Raw genomic sequence first — 16966 nt, forward strand, 5'->3', positions numbered from 1 at the left:
AATGCCAAGGATCATGAGAACCACGTCAGGCAAGTGCTACAGAGACTTCTAGAGAACAGATTGTTCATCAAGGCGGAGAAGTGCGTCTTCCACTCTGACACAGTTGAATTCCTTGGATTTATCCTTGAGAGGGGACGGATCAGGGCGGATCCCAAGAAGATTCTGGCGGTCACCGACTGGCCCACACCCACCTCACGTAAGCAACTCCAGCGCTTCTTGGGATTCGCCAACTTCTACCGAAGGTTCATCCGATCCTATAGCCAAGTGGTCTCCCCTCTAACCAAGCTCACGTCCCCTGCGGTGCCATTCCGGTGGAGCCCCGAAGCTGAGACGGCCTTCACCAAGGTCAAGAGACTGTTCTCTTCCGCTCCCATCCTGGTTCACCCCGACCCCACCCGCCAGTTTGTGGTTAAGACGGATGCTTCCGACTCGGGGGTGGGAGCTGTGCTCTCTCAGGTGGCGGCCGCGGACAACCGACTACACCCCTGCGCTTTCTTCTCCAAGAAGCTGTCCCCGGCGGAGAGGAATTATGATGTCGGAAATCGCGAACTGCTGGCAGTCAAACTGGCGTTGGAGGAGTGGAGACATTGGCTGGAGGGGTCCGAGAAGCCGTTCATCGTTTGGACCGACCACAAGAACCTGGCATACCTCCAGACGGCCAAGAGGCTGAACTCCCGACAGGCTAGATGGGCACTGTTCTTCGGGAGGTTCAACTTCTCACTCACCTACCGCCCGGGTTCTAGCCTGACGCCCTTTCTTGCCAATTTAACACCTGTCCTGAGCGTGAGGTTCCTGAGAACATCCTTCCGGCCTCCTGCACCGTGGGGTCCGTCACCTGGAAGATCGAGTCGGTGATCCAGAGGGCTCTACGGGAGCCCGGATTACGCCTATACGTTCCCGCAGCCGCTTGGACACAGGTGCTGCAATGGGCCCATTCATCCCTCCTTTCCTGCCACCCCGGCTTTACCCGCACCTTGGCGGTGCTGAAGAGGAGATTCTGGTGGAGCTCCATGATCCCTGACACCAGGCGCTTCATCAAGGCATGTACCACCTGTGCCAGAAGCAAGGCCTCCCACCAAGCCCCTGCTGGTCTACTCCAACCTCTGCCTGTGCCCAGCCGACCCTGGAGCCACATCGGCGTGGACTTCGTTACCGGACTTCCCCCTTCCGAAGGTAACACCACCATCCTCACTGTGGTGGACCGATTCAGATTCAGATCCACTTCATCCCCCTGCCTGGGTTACCCAGTGCCCAAGAGACTGCGGATGTACTGATCAAGGAAGTGTTCCGCATCCATGGAATCCCCTCAGACATTGTATCCGACCGGGGCCCACAATTCATTTCTCAAGTGTGGAAAGCTTTCTGCCTGGCCCTCGGTGCCACAGCCAGCCTCTCATCCGGCTACCACCCTCCAATGGGCAGACCGAGAGGGCCAACCAGGATTTGGGAGCCGCGCTACGTTGTGTCTCTGCCCAGAATCCGGCTTCATGGAGCAAGATGCTCACCTGGGTTGAGTATGCGCACAACACCCTTCCATGCGCCGCCACCGGAAAGTCTCCATTTGAGGTCTCCCTGGGCTACCAACCTCCACTGTTCCCTGACCAAGAAGCCGAGATCGCTGTTCCCTCCCTCGCCATCCACATGAAACGGTGCGCCAAAGTTTGGAGGGATGCCAAGGCCGCGCTGCTAAGCACGGCAGACCGTAATCGGCGTTTTGCTGATCGCCACCGCACTCCAGCTCCGGCCTACAAACCAGGTGACTCCATCTGGCTGTCCACTAAGGACATTCCCCTCCAAGCCACTTCCCACAAACTGCAACCCCGCTTTATTGGTCCCTTTAAGATCCACAGTATCATCAACCCTTCCTCTGTTAAACTGTCACTCCCTGCTTCCCTTAAGATTCACCCCACATTCCATGTCTCTTGTATTAAGCCTGTATCCTCTCACCCTATATGTCCCCCGGATCCCCCACCACCTCCCCCCCGCATTATTGACAACCACCCTGCATTTACTGTTAACAAACTCTTGAACATTCGTAAGAGGGGCCGTGGGGTTCAATACTTGGTTGACTGGGAGGGCTATGGCCCTGAGGAGCGTTCCTGGGTCGCTCTCCCAGTCTCATTCCGGACAAATCGCTCATCAGAGACTTCCATCGTGACCACCCTGATAAATTCCAAGGACCGCCAGGAGTCGGTCGTTAAGGGGGGGGGTCCTGTCACGTTTCAGGTCTGTCTCGCCATGTTTTATGTTTATTCATTTTGTCTTAGTCTTGTATTGTCTTATCATGTATTATGTTAGTCTAGGTTCGTCATGTTGTTTAGTTATGTCTCGTTACGATTTATTTTCTTGTCATGTCTAGTTATGTTTTCGTACAATTATATTACCTGGTTATGTTGAGTGGTTATCGTCTTAGTTTCGCTTTGTGTTATGTTTTGATGCATGTTTATTGTTACGTTAACTGGTCGTTGTTTATGCATACACTTTTACATGTTTTTCCGCAAACCTTGCGTTCCGCCTTTTCTCTCTCTCTCTCTCTCTCTTTCTGTCATTCGCTCCCTAATTGTTTCCATTTGTCTATTTACTAAAACTACTAACGCTAGATCAGGATTGGGTAGAAACTAACAAACTAATCATGTGTTCATGTTACCTTACCTTTCTCGTGCATGTCATTTTCTAATTTACTAATGCTAGGGCAGGATAGGTTTATTACTAACGATTACTAATCTCCTTGTTAAACTTGTCATCCATCGCACCTGTTTTCCATTTCCTAGCTACGCTCTAACTAATTGTCTGCACCTGTCTACACCCGCATTTATAGCCCAGTCGCGCTACTGTTCACTGCGAAATTGTCTGCCTCTGTTGTTCACGCAACTCTTGAGCATTTACCACTATTGATTACACGTTACGATCCAAGCCTGTTTACCGACCAGTGATTATTGATTTCTGTTTTGTGACCATCGTTTGTTTTTTGACTACGTCCTCGCCTACCGTTTTTGTACTTTTGCTTCGCTGATTGTTTCATGTTTTCGACTCCCGCTTCGCCCACGACTACGCCTCTGCCTGCCGTCGGTCTGTTCATCTGCCCCGCTGACAGCTCTCCTGCTACCGGACCTCCCTGCACGTCTACCGACTACGAGTTTGCCTCTTCCCTCGGCACCGCGCTTTTTGTTTGTTTACTATTTGTTTGGCTGGATCTACGTGTATGGACTTTGCTTGTGTTGACTACGCTCCTGGGATTCGTCCCGAATAAAGCCCTGAGGGGTCTTTATATTACTATTGTTTCTGAGTCGTGCATTTTGGGTCCAACCCCCACGCACCCGTCTCACACTAATCCTCATTCTCCCATGCAAAGTTACAGCAACCAAACTTATAAGTTGCTCTGGGTGAAACAATCTAATAAAAGTAATGTAAGCAGAGGTATAGTGGAGGGTAAACGCACGCAAACGCAGTTTGTCAATCTCTTTATTTAAGAAACGAGTTTACGCACCTCTCCTGGAACGTTAACGCATTTTGCTTGCAATGTAGTATGCTACTCTTTCTATTCCCTTTTGCGCGTCTGGCCACTAGTGATGGGCACGAACGAACGAACTGAGTCTTGTCTCTTCCGTCAGAGCCGTTCGTTTGGCTCTCTGAGCGCCGTTTTAAGTCTCTACTGTAAATCCATGACATTGTTGCGAGCAAAGTAAACAAACCTAGGTTAACTAGCCTCAGAAATGGATAAATAGATATAAACCTTTAATGAAAAGATAACTATCCCTTTAAACCACTTGTGACTTGTGACATGTCAATTAGATGTGTAGCTTAGTGATGGTTAAAATGGTGTATTATCTCTCTATTATTCGTTAGTTTCTTACAAAACACCTCTTATTTCGGCTGGCGCAGCCGGGCTCAGTTAGGGAGGAGTTCAGCGTCTCCTCTGCTCAGCTGCGCTGAGTGCTGCCGGAAGGTGACCAAGTAAAGCAGAGTGGGCTCGGTGGAGGGGGGGCAAAGGGGGAGGAGGAAGTTACACAGCAGTGACAAGGCTGCTGAAAATAGTACAAAGGGGCGGAAAACAGATAATATAGTATCGGATAAATAAGGAGTTTTTTGAACAATAAATCGTGCAAAGCTGCTCTACTGGAGCCCAATAGAACTACTTGAACGACCTCCGATTGTAGGCCTACTGCACAAATGTCTTGTCATGCTCTCACTGCACACACATTGGCACACATATTGTACAAAACATTGTGCGCACATCACACACACAACGATAACGATAGTAGAGACAACATCTCTGTTGAAGCTACTGTCTAGGTAACCAGCATTAAACCAGGCAACGTTACAAAACTAACATGACTAACATGACTTAACCACCAAACTAGCCAGCTAGCTCAACACAAAACTAACATGACAAAACTAACATGACTTAACCACAAATCTAGCCAGCTAGCTCAACACAAAAATAACATGACTAACATGACTTAGCCACAAATCTAGCCAGCTAGCTCAACACAAAAATAACATGACTAACATCACTTAACCACAAATCTAGCCAGCTAGCTCAACACAAAAATAACATGACTAACATGACTTAACCACAAATCTAGCCAGCTAGCTCAACACAAAACTAACATGACTAACATGACTTAACCACAAATCTAGCCAGCTAGCTCAATTTAATTTAACGTCTGATTCAAGCTCAATCTGGCAGCCGGTGGTTCGCTCCAGTTTGCGTCTCTTTCTCTGGGGAGGGCGGTCGTATCCCAACCACAGTTCAGGGAATGGGTTTTCTTTGGTTGGCTTTTTATCAACAAAGTGATGGGAACAAACAAAGACGCTTTTTGGTGGTTTCTTCACCGTTTGCCGTTTTGTGGCCGGTCTATGAACAACACATTCTCTATCCAACCGGAAGTTAAATACCCACCTCCCACACAAAAAACAAACATGGCAGCGCCCTAGGTTTGGGCGCGTAAACTCGTCTATAGCTGTACGCGTGTTGGCAGTGATCGGGAGGTTACCATGCCGACCAAGTCACGTGACTGCAGGAAAAAAAAACCTGAAATAAATCTGAAACAGAAGCAGATATCGGCAGAGAAGAGATTTGAGTTGGTAAACAGTTGTTAACTTCGAGTATATTGAAAGAGATAAGTACCAAGGCTATAAATAGGTTCGAGAACACGACGGGGCTGCGATTATTGATGTTTTTGGTGTTGCGGCTAATTGTGGTTGTTTAAAGCTGAAAATGTTGCTATAGTTAAGATCTCACATATTACAGCCAAGAAATAGCCGGTCTTGGAGGTTTAGAATCGTATAGCTGGTTTACCGGCTGTGGGGTTTTGAGCCACCTCGTAGCAAGGCAGCTAGCTTGGCTACTTTGCTAGCTAGCTACGTTGTTCATATCAGTGCTGGTTAGCTAGTGAAAGAGTAAAGTTACTAAGCTTTTGAAGATTTGAGCACTTGTTGTACACCGATTTGGACGGCTGTACTACTGCAGTCTACGGATTCAAGATGGCGAGCCACCCATAGGATTACCCATTGGATCAAGACTTCATCGAACTTCATTGATAGAGACTTCAGCACCCCAACTAGAACTGTGGGGTAACAGGAACAGCTACTGGAGAATTAAGGTTGGAACATTCGCTCTAGTTTTCTGAAGCCACGGATAGTGGGGAAATAGAGACACCTGCTGGACGAATAAAGGTGGAACATTTTAGTTTATGTTCTCTCTGCAGTTTGCAATGGAGACAGATTAGGACATTCAATTGAATACCAGTAAACAAAGACTGGATTTAGTTTAGGTTGATTTGTGATGGGAACTTGCGAAGTATTTTCTTTTCTTACTGAATTGTGAATACAGTGATAAGAGTGTTTTGTTTTTTTTCTTAAATGGTCAACTGGATTGTGGTCTAGAAAAAAATAACCGTTAGGATTAAAGCAAACGCTTCTAGATTCAAAATAGGCCTAAAACTTGATAATTAAAATTATTCTAAAATATTGTTGAACCCAAAATTAGGGTTTAACCTAAATAGATTTGAACCTAATCTAGGATTTCAAAACCAAAGATAAAACACTCATAGAGAGAACTTAAATAGAGAAACCCTAGGGATTAAAATAATCTAATTTAAGATTTATAGGGAACACTTTTTATTTTATTTTGGGGATATTTGTGTGTTGTGTGTGTTTGTATGTTGATGCCAATTCTTGACAATAAGTTCAATATAAAAACCAGCCGGCAGTTCAAATTCACCCCTCGTGTTGTGGTCTCTTTATTGGGTATCTTACTTACTGCTCCTTTAGAGCCTAGTTATGCTGTTCCTTAACCTTTTGCATAGCATAGGTGTTACACTAGCTACATAAGTGCCACAAACACTTAGTTCTTGAGGACACACGTTTGACCAGTAAAGGAATAGCATCCAGATGAATGCAAGTCTGGGTTTACTGGGTTTACCCCCCCGCTCATATCCTAATTGCACTACATGACGAGGCAACTTCAGATGTCTTGACAGGTGATCTACATCAACATACCTACCCATTATTTGAAAAAAATGTGAACAGTGGCACAAATTCAGCTCATGTGACACATACTATGACAACTTAATTTAGTTAGTTTAGTTACTGTGTTTGACTAAATGCACAAGTTCACACAGACGCTCAAGCTTAACACAAATGCATTATAAACATGATAGAAAATCGTGGCAAAGTCATGTTTGACTCGATGTTATCCGTGCTGTTTCTGTAAGGAAAGCACCGTACATAGATAGATACAACGCTGGGTGCATAGGATGGGAATTGCAGTTTAAAAGCTATTTCAGTGTATGGTATTATTATTATTATTATTATTATTATTAATATTATTATTATTGTTATTATTATTGTTATTATTAATAATAACAATAATAATTAATTTGTTGTTGCGAAAACACAAACAAACATTTTTTACATTTTTCTCCCATGCTGTCTAGGCCTGCAATCCACAGCTAAGATGAGCTGGGGCTTACCCTCCTTTTTATTCACCACTACAGCCCTGAATGTGATGTCTGAACAGCCCCGTTCAGATTAACATTCATTCTGCCCGAGGAACCAAGCAAGTTGAGCAGCAGAACAGAACACAACATTTTACACATAATTAAAACAAAGTTTACACAACACACACTTTCTCATTAAGTATGATATTATATGATATAATTATAAATCATAATTACAAGTACAATCACATACGGTGTAAAAATGTAGTCACGTAACCACCTCAAATTCATCCAGTTATAAATCATTTCTGATGTTTGGATATTACATGACAAAGTATATAAGAACAAATATGCAAGAATGAACATCATTGGGGCCAGTGAGGAACATAATGTGGGGCGGATGTTGAATTAACGTCTGCATAATGTTTGACCAAGACATGTTGGTGTTTCAGAGTTAAGATACAGTACTGTATCTTAACTAGACCCTAGACTTTATTTTATATATACTTATTTTTTTGTGTGTGTTCGTATAAAAGAACTAATTTGAGATTTCAAATATTCATTTTCCAAAAGATTTAATGGGACAATTTTGTATTTAATTAGAAAAAGTAACATATTACTGGAAGAAATTGACTACTTTTTACATAAAAACTTGATCAAGGCTGTCTGAGATCAGAAGTAAGGAGCCAACCAAAGTCTGTAGAAGAACTGTGGCAAGATCTCCAACATGCTTGGAACAACCTCCCTGCTGCTTGTCTTATAGAACTGCAGGACAGCGTTGGTTATCTCAGAGAAGTGATGCAATTTTAACGCCGAAGGGTGGTCACAGAAAATATTGATTTCATTCAGTTTTTAATTATTCTGCCAAATGACTCAAATGTAATGTAAAATGTATAGTACATTTATTTAGGAACTTTCATTGAACTTTCATTGAATTATTACAGAATCTTATCTGTACAGAATGTTATACAGGTGCCTAAGACCTTTTCACAGCACTGTCTGTTTGCAGATTGTTCCAGCTATGAGGCTCAAGGCATCTGAATGATGATGTGCTATGAATGATGGGCTATGAAGAATATAGCTCCTGTAACAAAGTGCAAAGCACTCCAGTAAACCATATCTAAGGTATGTAAATTGAACTATTAATTAAGAATAGAAGACGTATGATAATGAATAAATAAATGTTTGGCTAAATATCTACATTTTAATAAACGTTGTTGGGCTACTACCAATAAGACAAACCTGAAGGATGGCAACTTATTTAAACTTTTTGATATTTTCAATTCAGCGTTTATGTATACAAGTTAACAAGGACAATTCAAAACTGCATGAAATGACTGGTGATGAAGTTGGCAGGTGAACAACGCTTCTCTTGTATAAAATACTTTGAATTCACAGGTTAAAACATGCATAATGAAATCCTAGGAGCATCAATGCAGATTCCCATGCAGATAATGTGATGGATTGCCCAAGGAGATCTCTTCTCCAAAGGAGTGGCAGAAAGTCAATTGTTAAACAGCTCCCACACACAAACCACAGGATTCCACTCTTTGGCCTGAGATAACTCATTGGTCAACCTGAGTGTGCAGATTCCCAGGCAGAGGAAATGCCAGATTGCCCAAGGGCATCTCGGTTGTCCAACTCTCAAAACAAAGCGAATAGTTTTTATCGTGCCACCATGACGCAATAAACAGGCAGTGGCAAGCACTCCATTGTTAAACAGGATTCCAACGTTTCTCTTGTATAAAATCATTTGAATTGACAAGTTAAAACATGCATAATTAAATCCTAGGAGCATCAATGCAGATAATGTGATGTGATTGTCCAAGGAGATCTCTTCCAGCTATAAGTTTCAATGCATCTGAATGCACCCAGACCCCTCCAATAAGAGACAATGATGGGCTATGAAGGTTATAGCTCCTGTAACAAAGTGCAAAGCACTCTAGTAAACCATATCTAAGGTATGTCATGTAGAACCAAATTACTACCAATAAGACAAACCTAAAGGATGGCAACATGGACCATTCAGTTCACAAGGACAATTCAAAACAGAATGAAGTGGCTGGTGATGAAGTTTGCAGGAGAACAACATCTGTGATATTGAAGTTGAAACATGCTCAACCAGTTTGTAGGAAAATGCTGATTCTCATGCAGGTGATTTCACAGATGTCTTCTCCAAAGGAGTGCCAGAAAGTCCATTGGTAAACAGCTCCCACACACAAACCACAGGAATCCATTCCATGGCCTGAGATAACACATTGATCAACCTGAGTGGAGAAGGATAACTTCTGAGGGAAACTTGTATAATGCAGAAAGCAGTTTGTCTGTTTTGTTAATACTTTTGTAGAATTCTGCATGACTTTAAGGTAGTGATGGTCAGTGTAATGGTGATGAGGCACGATTGACTCTTAATTGTCCAGTGAGGTCTTTCCCAGAGGTGGGTTTAGTTTTCCCAGGGATCCCAGCTCCTGGGAGTCCATGGGGTGGGGCCTTTTGCTGGCTGCTGGCCTGGGTGGACTTGTGGCCATGAACTGATCTGCCATTTCAGTATCTTGTAGGTTTAAATAAAACTTTCAGTATTTTGTCTTGATTCTAGGCTTTTGATTGCCTTTGGAGTCTGATATGGGTGTTTGTCAAAAAAAAGATAACCCAAGTCAAGGAAGCCATTACAAATCTGTGAATCCTGTTACCAGCCCATCCCCATGACTACCAATGAATACCAGCCCTGTGTGAAACTCTGCATGTTCTACTGATGGAGGTAAGTACAGCTGACATGTAGGACTCCACCGTCACCACAAGAGGGCAGCAAGCGCCACTTTATTATGGATTTGTGAGTCCTGGCTTTGGTAAAGAGGACTAATAATTTGCACTCCAGATTCAATTTACAATCTCGTCATGCTCGACTCTAACCCAATTGCGCTGTTTTTGTCCTGTTTGCAGGATATATTACATTTACATTTATATAATCGATTGGACTAAGCAGGGGACAACCCTCCTTGCTCAAAAGGGCTTTTCTCAATTGCGGCTACACTGACCACCGACCTTGCGTGTCTCGCTGATGTACCTTAACCACTACGCTACAGGCCGCCCTGTATAAGCTAAAATCATGTTAGTAAGATTTTTGAATCGCATGAGCCGGATTGATAAATGACACCACAGACACCACTGTCGGTGGCATTAGAATGGTCCAAATGTCGCTTTAAAACGGGACGCATTATTGGAGACTATCTCGACGATCTAAAAAACAGGACTATTTAGGAATTGAAATCGAGCAAACCATAAACAAAACAATAAAGAAAAGTATATGTAATTTAACTTTCGGTTAGGACCTGGACCTGAGCTGGTTGGGACCGGCCAGGAATGGGCTTTGTCCATAACCATGCTGAAACATACATTCGTGAGAAGGTTTACACCGTATGCAGGCCATACGTTCTGGTACGGATCCAAAAGCTGTCACAAAATGCATGGTTTTCCGCAGCGGTTTAGCCTTAACAAGAAACTGCCCCGCCTTAGATAATTAAACATTTTCTCAAAGAAAAATAAGAAATAAGAAATCCGACTGCGTCGCAAGGTGACGTCGAGCATTTGCCGGTTTAAAATAACAATGCGCAGTTTGTCATTCGATCGTTATCAAATTGGACCAACATATTTTTCATGATGGCGTTTGCCGTCTAAAGGTAATCTCCACACATGCAAAAACGTAAAAATATTTTTGGTGGAATACGCCACAGACTCCAAATATACTATATTTAAATCACTGTCTTGAAAGTCATGAGATGGTTTTGACATAATCTACAACGAGTGTCACTGTTACAACCTATCCCACCACTGGGGTGAGTTGTAACACCAGCTGGGAATGGATGGAACAGGAACAGAAGATTAGCATTAATCAGACCCACACTCTTACATTCACACAGTAACTTGTGTATAGGCCTGAATTAAACATGAAAAGTAAAAACTTATTCTTAAACATGAAATGTAAAATTCCCTATTTCTAACATAATTTGAAAAGAAAACAGGTGTTTAGTTTTTCTAGTCTTTAAACAAAGCAGCTTTATTTCTAATAATCTATTTCCAAAGCAATATACTGTAACAGTGTGTGTGTGTGTGTGTGTGCGTGCGTGCGTGCGTGCGTGTGTGTGTGCGTGTGTATGTGTGTGTGTGTGTGTGTGTGTGTGTGTGTGCACACTTACAAGTTTGCACGTATATCGGCTATATATCAGAATCCCAAGGCTTTGGAAGGGACCGAGCGAATTGTCTTAGTGATATCTCGGTCACAGTCGTCACGCTTTGCGTCCTAGTTAGGGAGCAAAGCGTGGTTTGAAAATATCCGTTTTTCGATCAACCAACACGCCCGCTGAAGCGCGGTGAGAGCGTTAAAGAGCCTGCTCTTCAGTCGCTCGAGCGCCAGCGCATCACGCGCACTAACTTTATTATCTGTGGCGCCTCTGGGATTTTTTCTTTCTTTCTGTGATGTGCATTGGCATCGCCACTTCTCTTTCTATCTCACTCCCTCCCTCGACCCCCCCGCCCACCCCATCTCTCTCTCTCTCTCTCTCTCTCTCTCTCTCTCTCTCTCTCTCTCTCTCTCTCTCTCTCTCTCTCTCTCACACACACACACACACACACACACACACACACACACACACTGTGATATGATTTGTATATGAGCATTGGAGCCGACGGTTCTACTGCCGGAATGCCAGTGCGACAGGAATGAGCTCGCTTCCCCTGATAACAGAGACGAGAGAAACACCGCGATGGCTTCAAAAGAACTCGCCGCCTTCTGTTTCGTCAACATAAGTAGGGAAATAACAGGTAAGAATAAGCGAACATTGTCATGTTAGCAAATATGATTTGCCGGGATATTTTGAAATGTCTACGATATACACTAGTGAAGACGTTGTCGAGTACACGTAGCCTACTGTACGCGTTATCATTTCGTTCTGGGTGAAGTATGTGGTTATTTGAGACGATATTTTATGCTCCGTACAAAAATATTTATAGGTCTGCACGGGGCGTGAAAAGTAAAAACGGCTGGTCCTTAAATGATAGAGACAGCAGTGATACCCCGAGGGTATCACACACACACACACACACACACACACCCTTACACACACACTCACACACACTAACACACACATACACAAACACACACATACACACACCCTTACACACACTCACACACATGCACACACATTAACACACACACTCATACACACACCCACACACACATACACACACCCTCACACACACACTCATGCACACACACGCTCACACACACTCACAGACACACTCACACACACTCACAGACACACTCACAGACACACTCACACACACACACACACACACACACACACACACACGCTCACACCCTTACACTCACACTCACGCACATACTCTCACAGTGGCGTGTTACCTAGCTGAGAGAAGAGGGGAGTTAGCTCTCTCTCCCTCTCTCCCTCTCTCCCTCTCTCTCATAATGCAGTATGAACAGAAATAATTATTTGAACAAACAAACAAAAAAGAGAATAAGGATGAGTTTAAAACAGCAGGACGGGCAGCCCAGCGGCGATGTGGAAGAGACTCTTCCTCCCTCTTCATCGCCCTTTCATCTCACTTCCCCCTCCCCTCCACCCTTCCATCGCCATTTCTCCTTTCATCTCTCCATCTCCTCCGCAGTTCGGCTCTTTTCAACATAATAGGCATGTGTGATGAGGACATTGCTCACTGACCCAGTGCACTCAAAGATCTAGATGGTGACACAGTCAACAAGTAATGTTGCCGGTGTAATTAAGGTACAGGGCTTAAACAAACCACCGGTGTAATTTCCGTCGTTGCGTCAGTGCAGAAATGCGGACAGTCCAAGAGGTTCTGCGCTCGCCACCACGTTTGCTTTCTGTCTTGCACCTGGAAAGTGAAGTCCATCGCCCCTCACCGCTGTGGAGCGGAGTGCGCCCATTCACCACGGGTGGTTGTTGCGCGAAAAACAAAAACGTGAACCACCGGGCATTCTTGCTACAAATGACGTCGCTGCCTGTTACAGGCCGAGATGTAACGCGGCCGCCCCCTACTGGCGGAGCCTCGCAAGCGTTATTTCCCGGCCGGCGGCGTTCTTGCCGAGAGGCAAAACGTCAAATGAAACACGAAACTGCTGTATGTATTCACGGCGTCCATAGTCTGCATGTAGTGAGTCAATGTGCCAGTCAATGGGCATGAGGGTATTCAGCCCTTAGTAAGATCACAAATACATGATTAGGAGGGTTGCTTTATATTACAGCCTGTTAATTACCTAGTATTTACCGGGTGAGTACACTGCTATGTGTGTAACTATTAGGTAACTACTTTGATTTCAGTGGTATGCACAATGATGTCCCCTCCAAAAGTATTGGCATAGCAGGGTCAATTCCTTTATTTTTGCTTTACAATGAAGACAATCGAGTTTGAGGTCAAAACATGTACCTGAGATGACAGATCCGAATTTCAGCTTTTGTTTCCTGGTATTTTTATCTAGATTTGTTAAACAATTCATTTCTAGGTGAGCAAAAGTATTGGAACATGTGACTGACAGGTGTTTCCTGTTGCCCAGAGGTGCCCTGTTAGGTTGATAAACAAGTTAAACAAGAAATAGTTTATGTCTACCAACCACCCGACCACCTCAGCATTTTTTAAATTGGCATTAGGTCTTTTTTTTATTTTTATTTTTTAATATTCTGCAGGTCCTGTAGCATCTATGAAATTCGATGTCATCATGAACACCAGAACGTACCAAGATATTTAAATAACAAAACAATGCAACCCCCCACCCCTCCATGAGCTCACCTTTTTTTCAGACCAGATTTTTAGGTGAGCAAAAGTATTGGAACCTATGACTGACTGGTGTCTCTTGTTGTCCAGATGTGTCGTGTTAGTTTGTTTGGTTAAACAATAAATAGTTCTGAATGTCTACCCTTGGTTTTAGCCTTGGGTTTTGTCTGTGAAGACTGCATTTGTGTTACAAAAAATAAACCGACATGAAGCCAAGCACTGTCTTTGGGAGAAAAGTAAGCCATATTGAAGCTTAAAAAAGAGGGGAATTAATTGGGGATAGCTTGTTCAACAACTGAAAAAGTTAGAAACCACTGGTGTACTGAGCAACAGACATGGAAATTTTGGAATGTTCATTTTAACCAAGATTTGTGATAAACATATGATAGTAACGTGTTATATAATTGAAACCACATATTTGTGTCAGTTAAATGAGAAAATATGAACTAAAATGTTTATTCAGTATGTTTGTTAACTCTTAGGAAAAAAGACTCGTAGGTAGCCTAAACCATCAGGGAAATGCCAGATGTGGGCTATATTTGACATTTGGCACCCCATATTCCATCAGATATAATTAGTTTGAGTCTTGATTATTTTAAATTTTAACAGAATGTTTGAACAGAATATTATTCTCTTTATTCTTTGATAACTTATCTGTCCTGCCTTCTCACCCCAGCTCCCTACCTTATCAATGTCACCTACAGTAATACCCATGATCTCTGCTTCTCTCCTCCAGGTGGCCATTTCCTTCAACAAGGACCATTTCACAATTCAGGAATCCTGTTGTGAGTTTGTGCAATTCAAGAATAGCCTGGATTACCCATATTATGACTCCATATGGGTTGATGGAGATGTGTCAATCAAAGGCATAAGTATCAGCTAAAGACCCACCAGGAGGAGCTAGACATCCCCCTTCTGGCTCCTGATTGGCTGCTCTGCTTCTGCTTCCTGGTGCCTTCCTACAGCTGTGCTACGAGTGCACTTTGTCCCATTGCATTTTTTTACATTAATGGCATTTGACACTCTTATCCAGGGCAACGTACAACAAAGTGCAAAGTGCATACCCATAACCAGGGTATGCACTACAGCCAAAGCAACACATACAATATACTATATATATAGAAACACACAGAAAAATGTAATACATTTAGGTTGCATTTTTTTAAATGTTATATGAATGATTATAGTCAAAATGAAATATGAATAAATGTAAAAAACAAGCTTCACGGTTCCACTTGCATTTCCGCACACAATGTGAACAGCTGAGACCACGCCTAGTAAAGAACTGACATCCGAAAACTTTGATGAATCCCACATTATTTGTGTACGATTTGTGTAAATGCATTTCTGAAGGAATTGGGGGCAATTTCGCTCAGCTCACGTTTGATAAATGAGGCCCATTGTGTGTGTAGTGTATACTCTTATAGTGTCATTATATTTTCTATATTGTGTATATTGTACCTATATTGGACCCACAAGTCTGGTAGTTTGATCCCCGGTGCAGCCACAATAAGATCCGCACAGCCGCTGGGCCCTTGAGAAAGGCCCTTAACCCTGCATTGCTCCAGGGGAAGATTTTCTCCTGCTTAGTCTAATCAACTGTAAGTCACTTTGGATAAAAGCGTCAGCCAAATGACATGCCATTTTTCTTTATTCAATTACTGGACTGGGTTTCTGCTGTAAACTCAGCGTACCACTAATGTTAAGTCAGGGGGCTGTTTTTAAAAACCTTATGATATAGAAAGTATAAATTATATCCCTTAACAAAGAGGAAGCGACCAAATAGGTCCGTTTAGTTTCATCAACTGGAGGAGGAGTTACATCCATAATAAGAATAAGTACCTGTAATAAATAAAAATATACTGTTATTTTTTAAAATAATAATGACAGGCTAAAACAAAAGCTTAGAAAGTAACTGATTTTCATACATTAATTCATATTTTATTGTAAAAAAATGCATTCAGTGAATTAGCGAATGTATTGTGTTGTGCTTTTCCTCTGATACTGACACGCGAGTAGCATAGGCCTAAGCTTTAGTTATGTAAACATCCCAACTATCATTAGTTGATTTGTTGACTTGTTGATTTGATTCTATGACCGTCCATGTTGGTCCATGGTTCTGACTTGATTAATACAAATGTTCTAAAATATCACAAACGATGTAGCCTGTGTCCCACTAACCAAAGTAACTCATGAGACAAATAAAATCCAAAGTATTTTCTTTAAAATATCTGTCAAATAGTGTGTGTGTGTGTGTGTGTGTGTGTGTGTGTGTGTGTGTGTGTGTGTGTGTGCGCGTGCGTGTGTGTGTGCGTGTGTGTGTGTGGTATGTGCTTTACTAAAAAACCAATGGTCTTTTATTCCAGCTGATGAATAATTATATTCTTTAGTTGGGGGTCTGATTGAGGGTGGATAGGCCTATTCAAACCAACTCATAAAAGTTTGGTCAATTCTATCAGTTGCATTGCTGTAACTTCCCTATTTGATGGAAGAGCATGAGGTTTCAAACCAGCTGTTCCAAACACAGGCATTCCACTCCTGTCTCAGTAGGGGGCGCCATATCTCTACCAGAGGACAAGGGCATTAGGATAATCAGCAATGTGTACAATGCTTTTTGACGCAGTATTAAACATCACGTCAAATAATTATTATGACTATAACACAGCTGATGCATACGCTTTTGACTGGTACTCACTTGTACGATTGAAACAGTAATCCTCATTCCCCAAACTCTCCCATGCAAAGTTACAGCAACCAAACATAAATCGCTCTGGGTGAAATAATCTGATAAAAGTAATTTAAACAGGGGTGTAGTAGAAGGTAAGCGCACGCAAACGCAGTTTGTCCATCTCTTTATGTAAGAAACGAGTTTACGCACCTCTCCTGGAACGTTAACGCATTTTTGCTTGCAATGTAGTACGCTACTCTTTCTATTCCCTTTTGCGCGTCTGGGCACTAGTGATGGGCACGAACGAACAAACGAATATTTTTGAACCAATCTTTCAAATGAACGAAGTGACTCTTGTCTCTTCCGTCAAAGAGCCGTTCGTTTGGCTCTCTGAGCGCCGTTTTAAGTCTCTACTCTAAATCCATGACATTGTTGCGAGCAAAGATCGTATTGTGAGCAGCCACCGAGGACGGGCTCGTATCCATCAGTGCACGAGCCGTTTCAGTTGTATGATGATATATTTCAATTGTGATTTTCATTCTTAGAA

The 16966-nt window shown here is 42.9% G+C and overlaps 1 long non-coding RNA gene across 1 annotated transcript; it reads left to right on the forward strand.

Annotated features, from left to right (window-relative positions):
• Positions 1-11549: 11549 nt before the first annotated feature.
• On the forward strand, positions 11550-15050 carry LOC133136235 (uncharacterized). Its single transcript, XR_009709490.1, has 2 exons — positions 11550-11762; positions 14488-15050. It is a non-coding gene; the product is annotated as an uncharacterized LOC133136235 (long non-coding RNA).
• The last annotated feature ends 1916 nt before the right edge of the window (positions 15051-16966 follow it).

The sequence above is a fragment of the Conger conger genome, chromosome 9 (assembly GCF_963514075.1).
Source record: "Conger conger chromosome 9, fConCon1.1, whole genome shotgun sequence".
Classification (NCBI taxonomy): domain Eukaryota; kingdom Metazoa; phylum Chordata; class Actinopteri; order Anguilliformes; family Congridae; genus Conger; species Conger conger.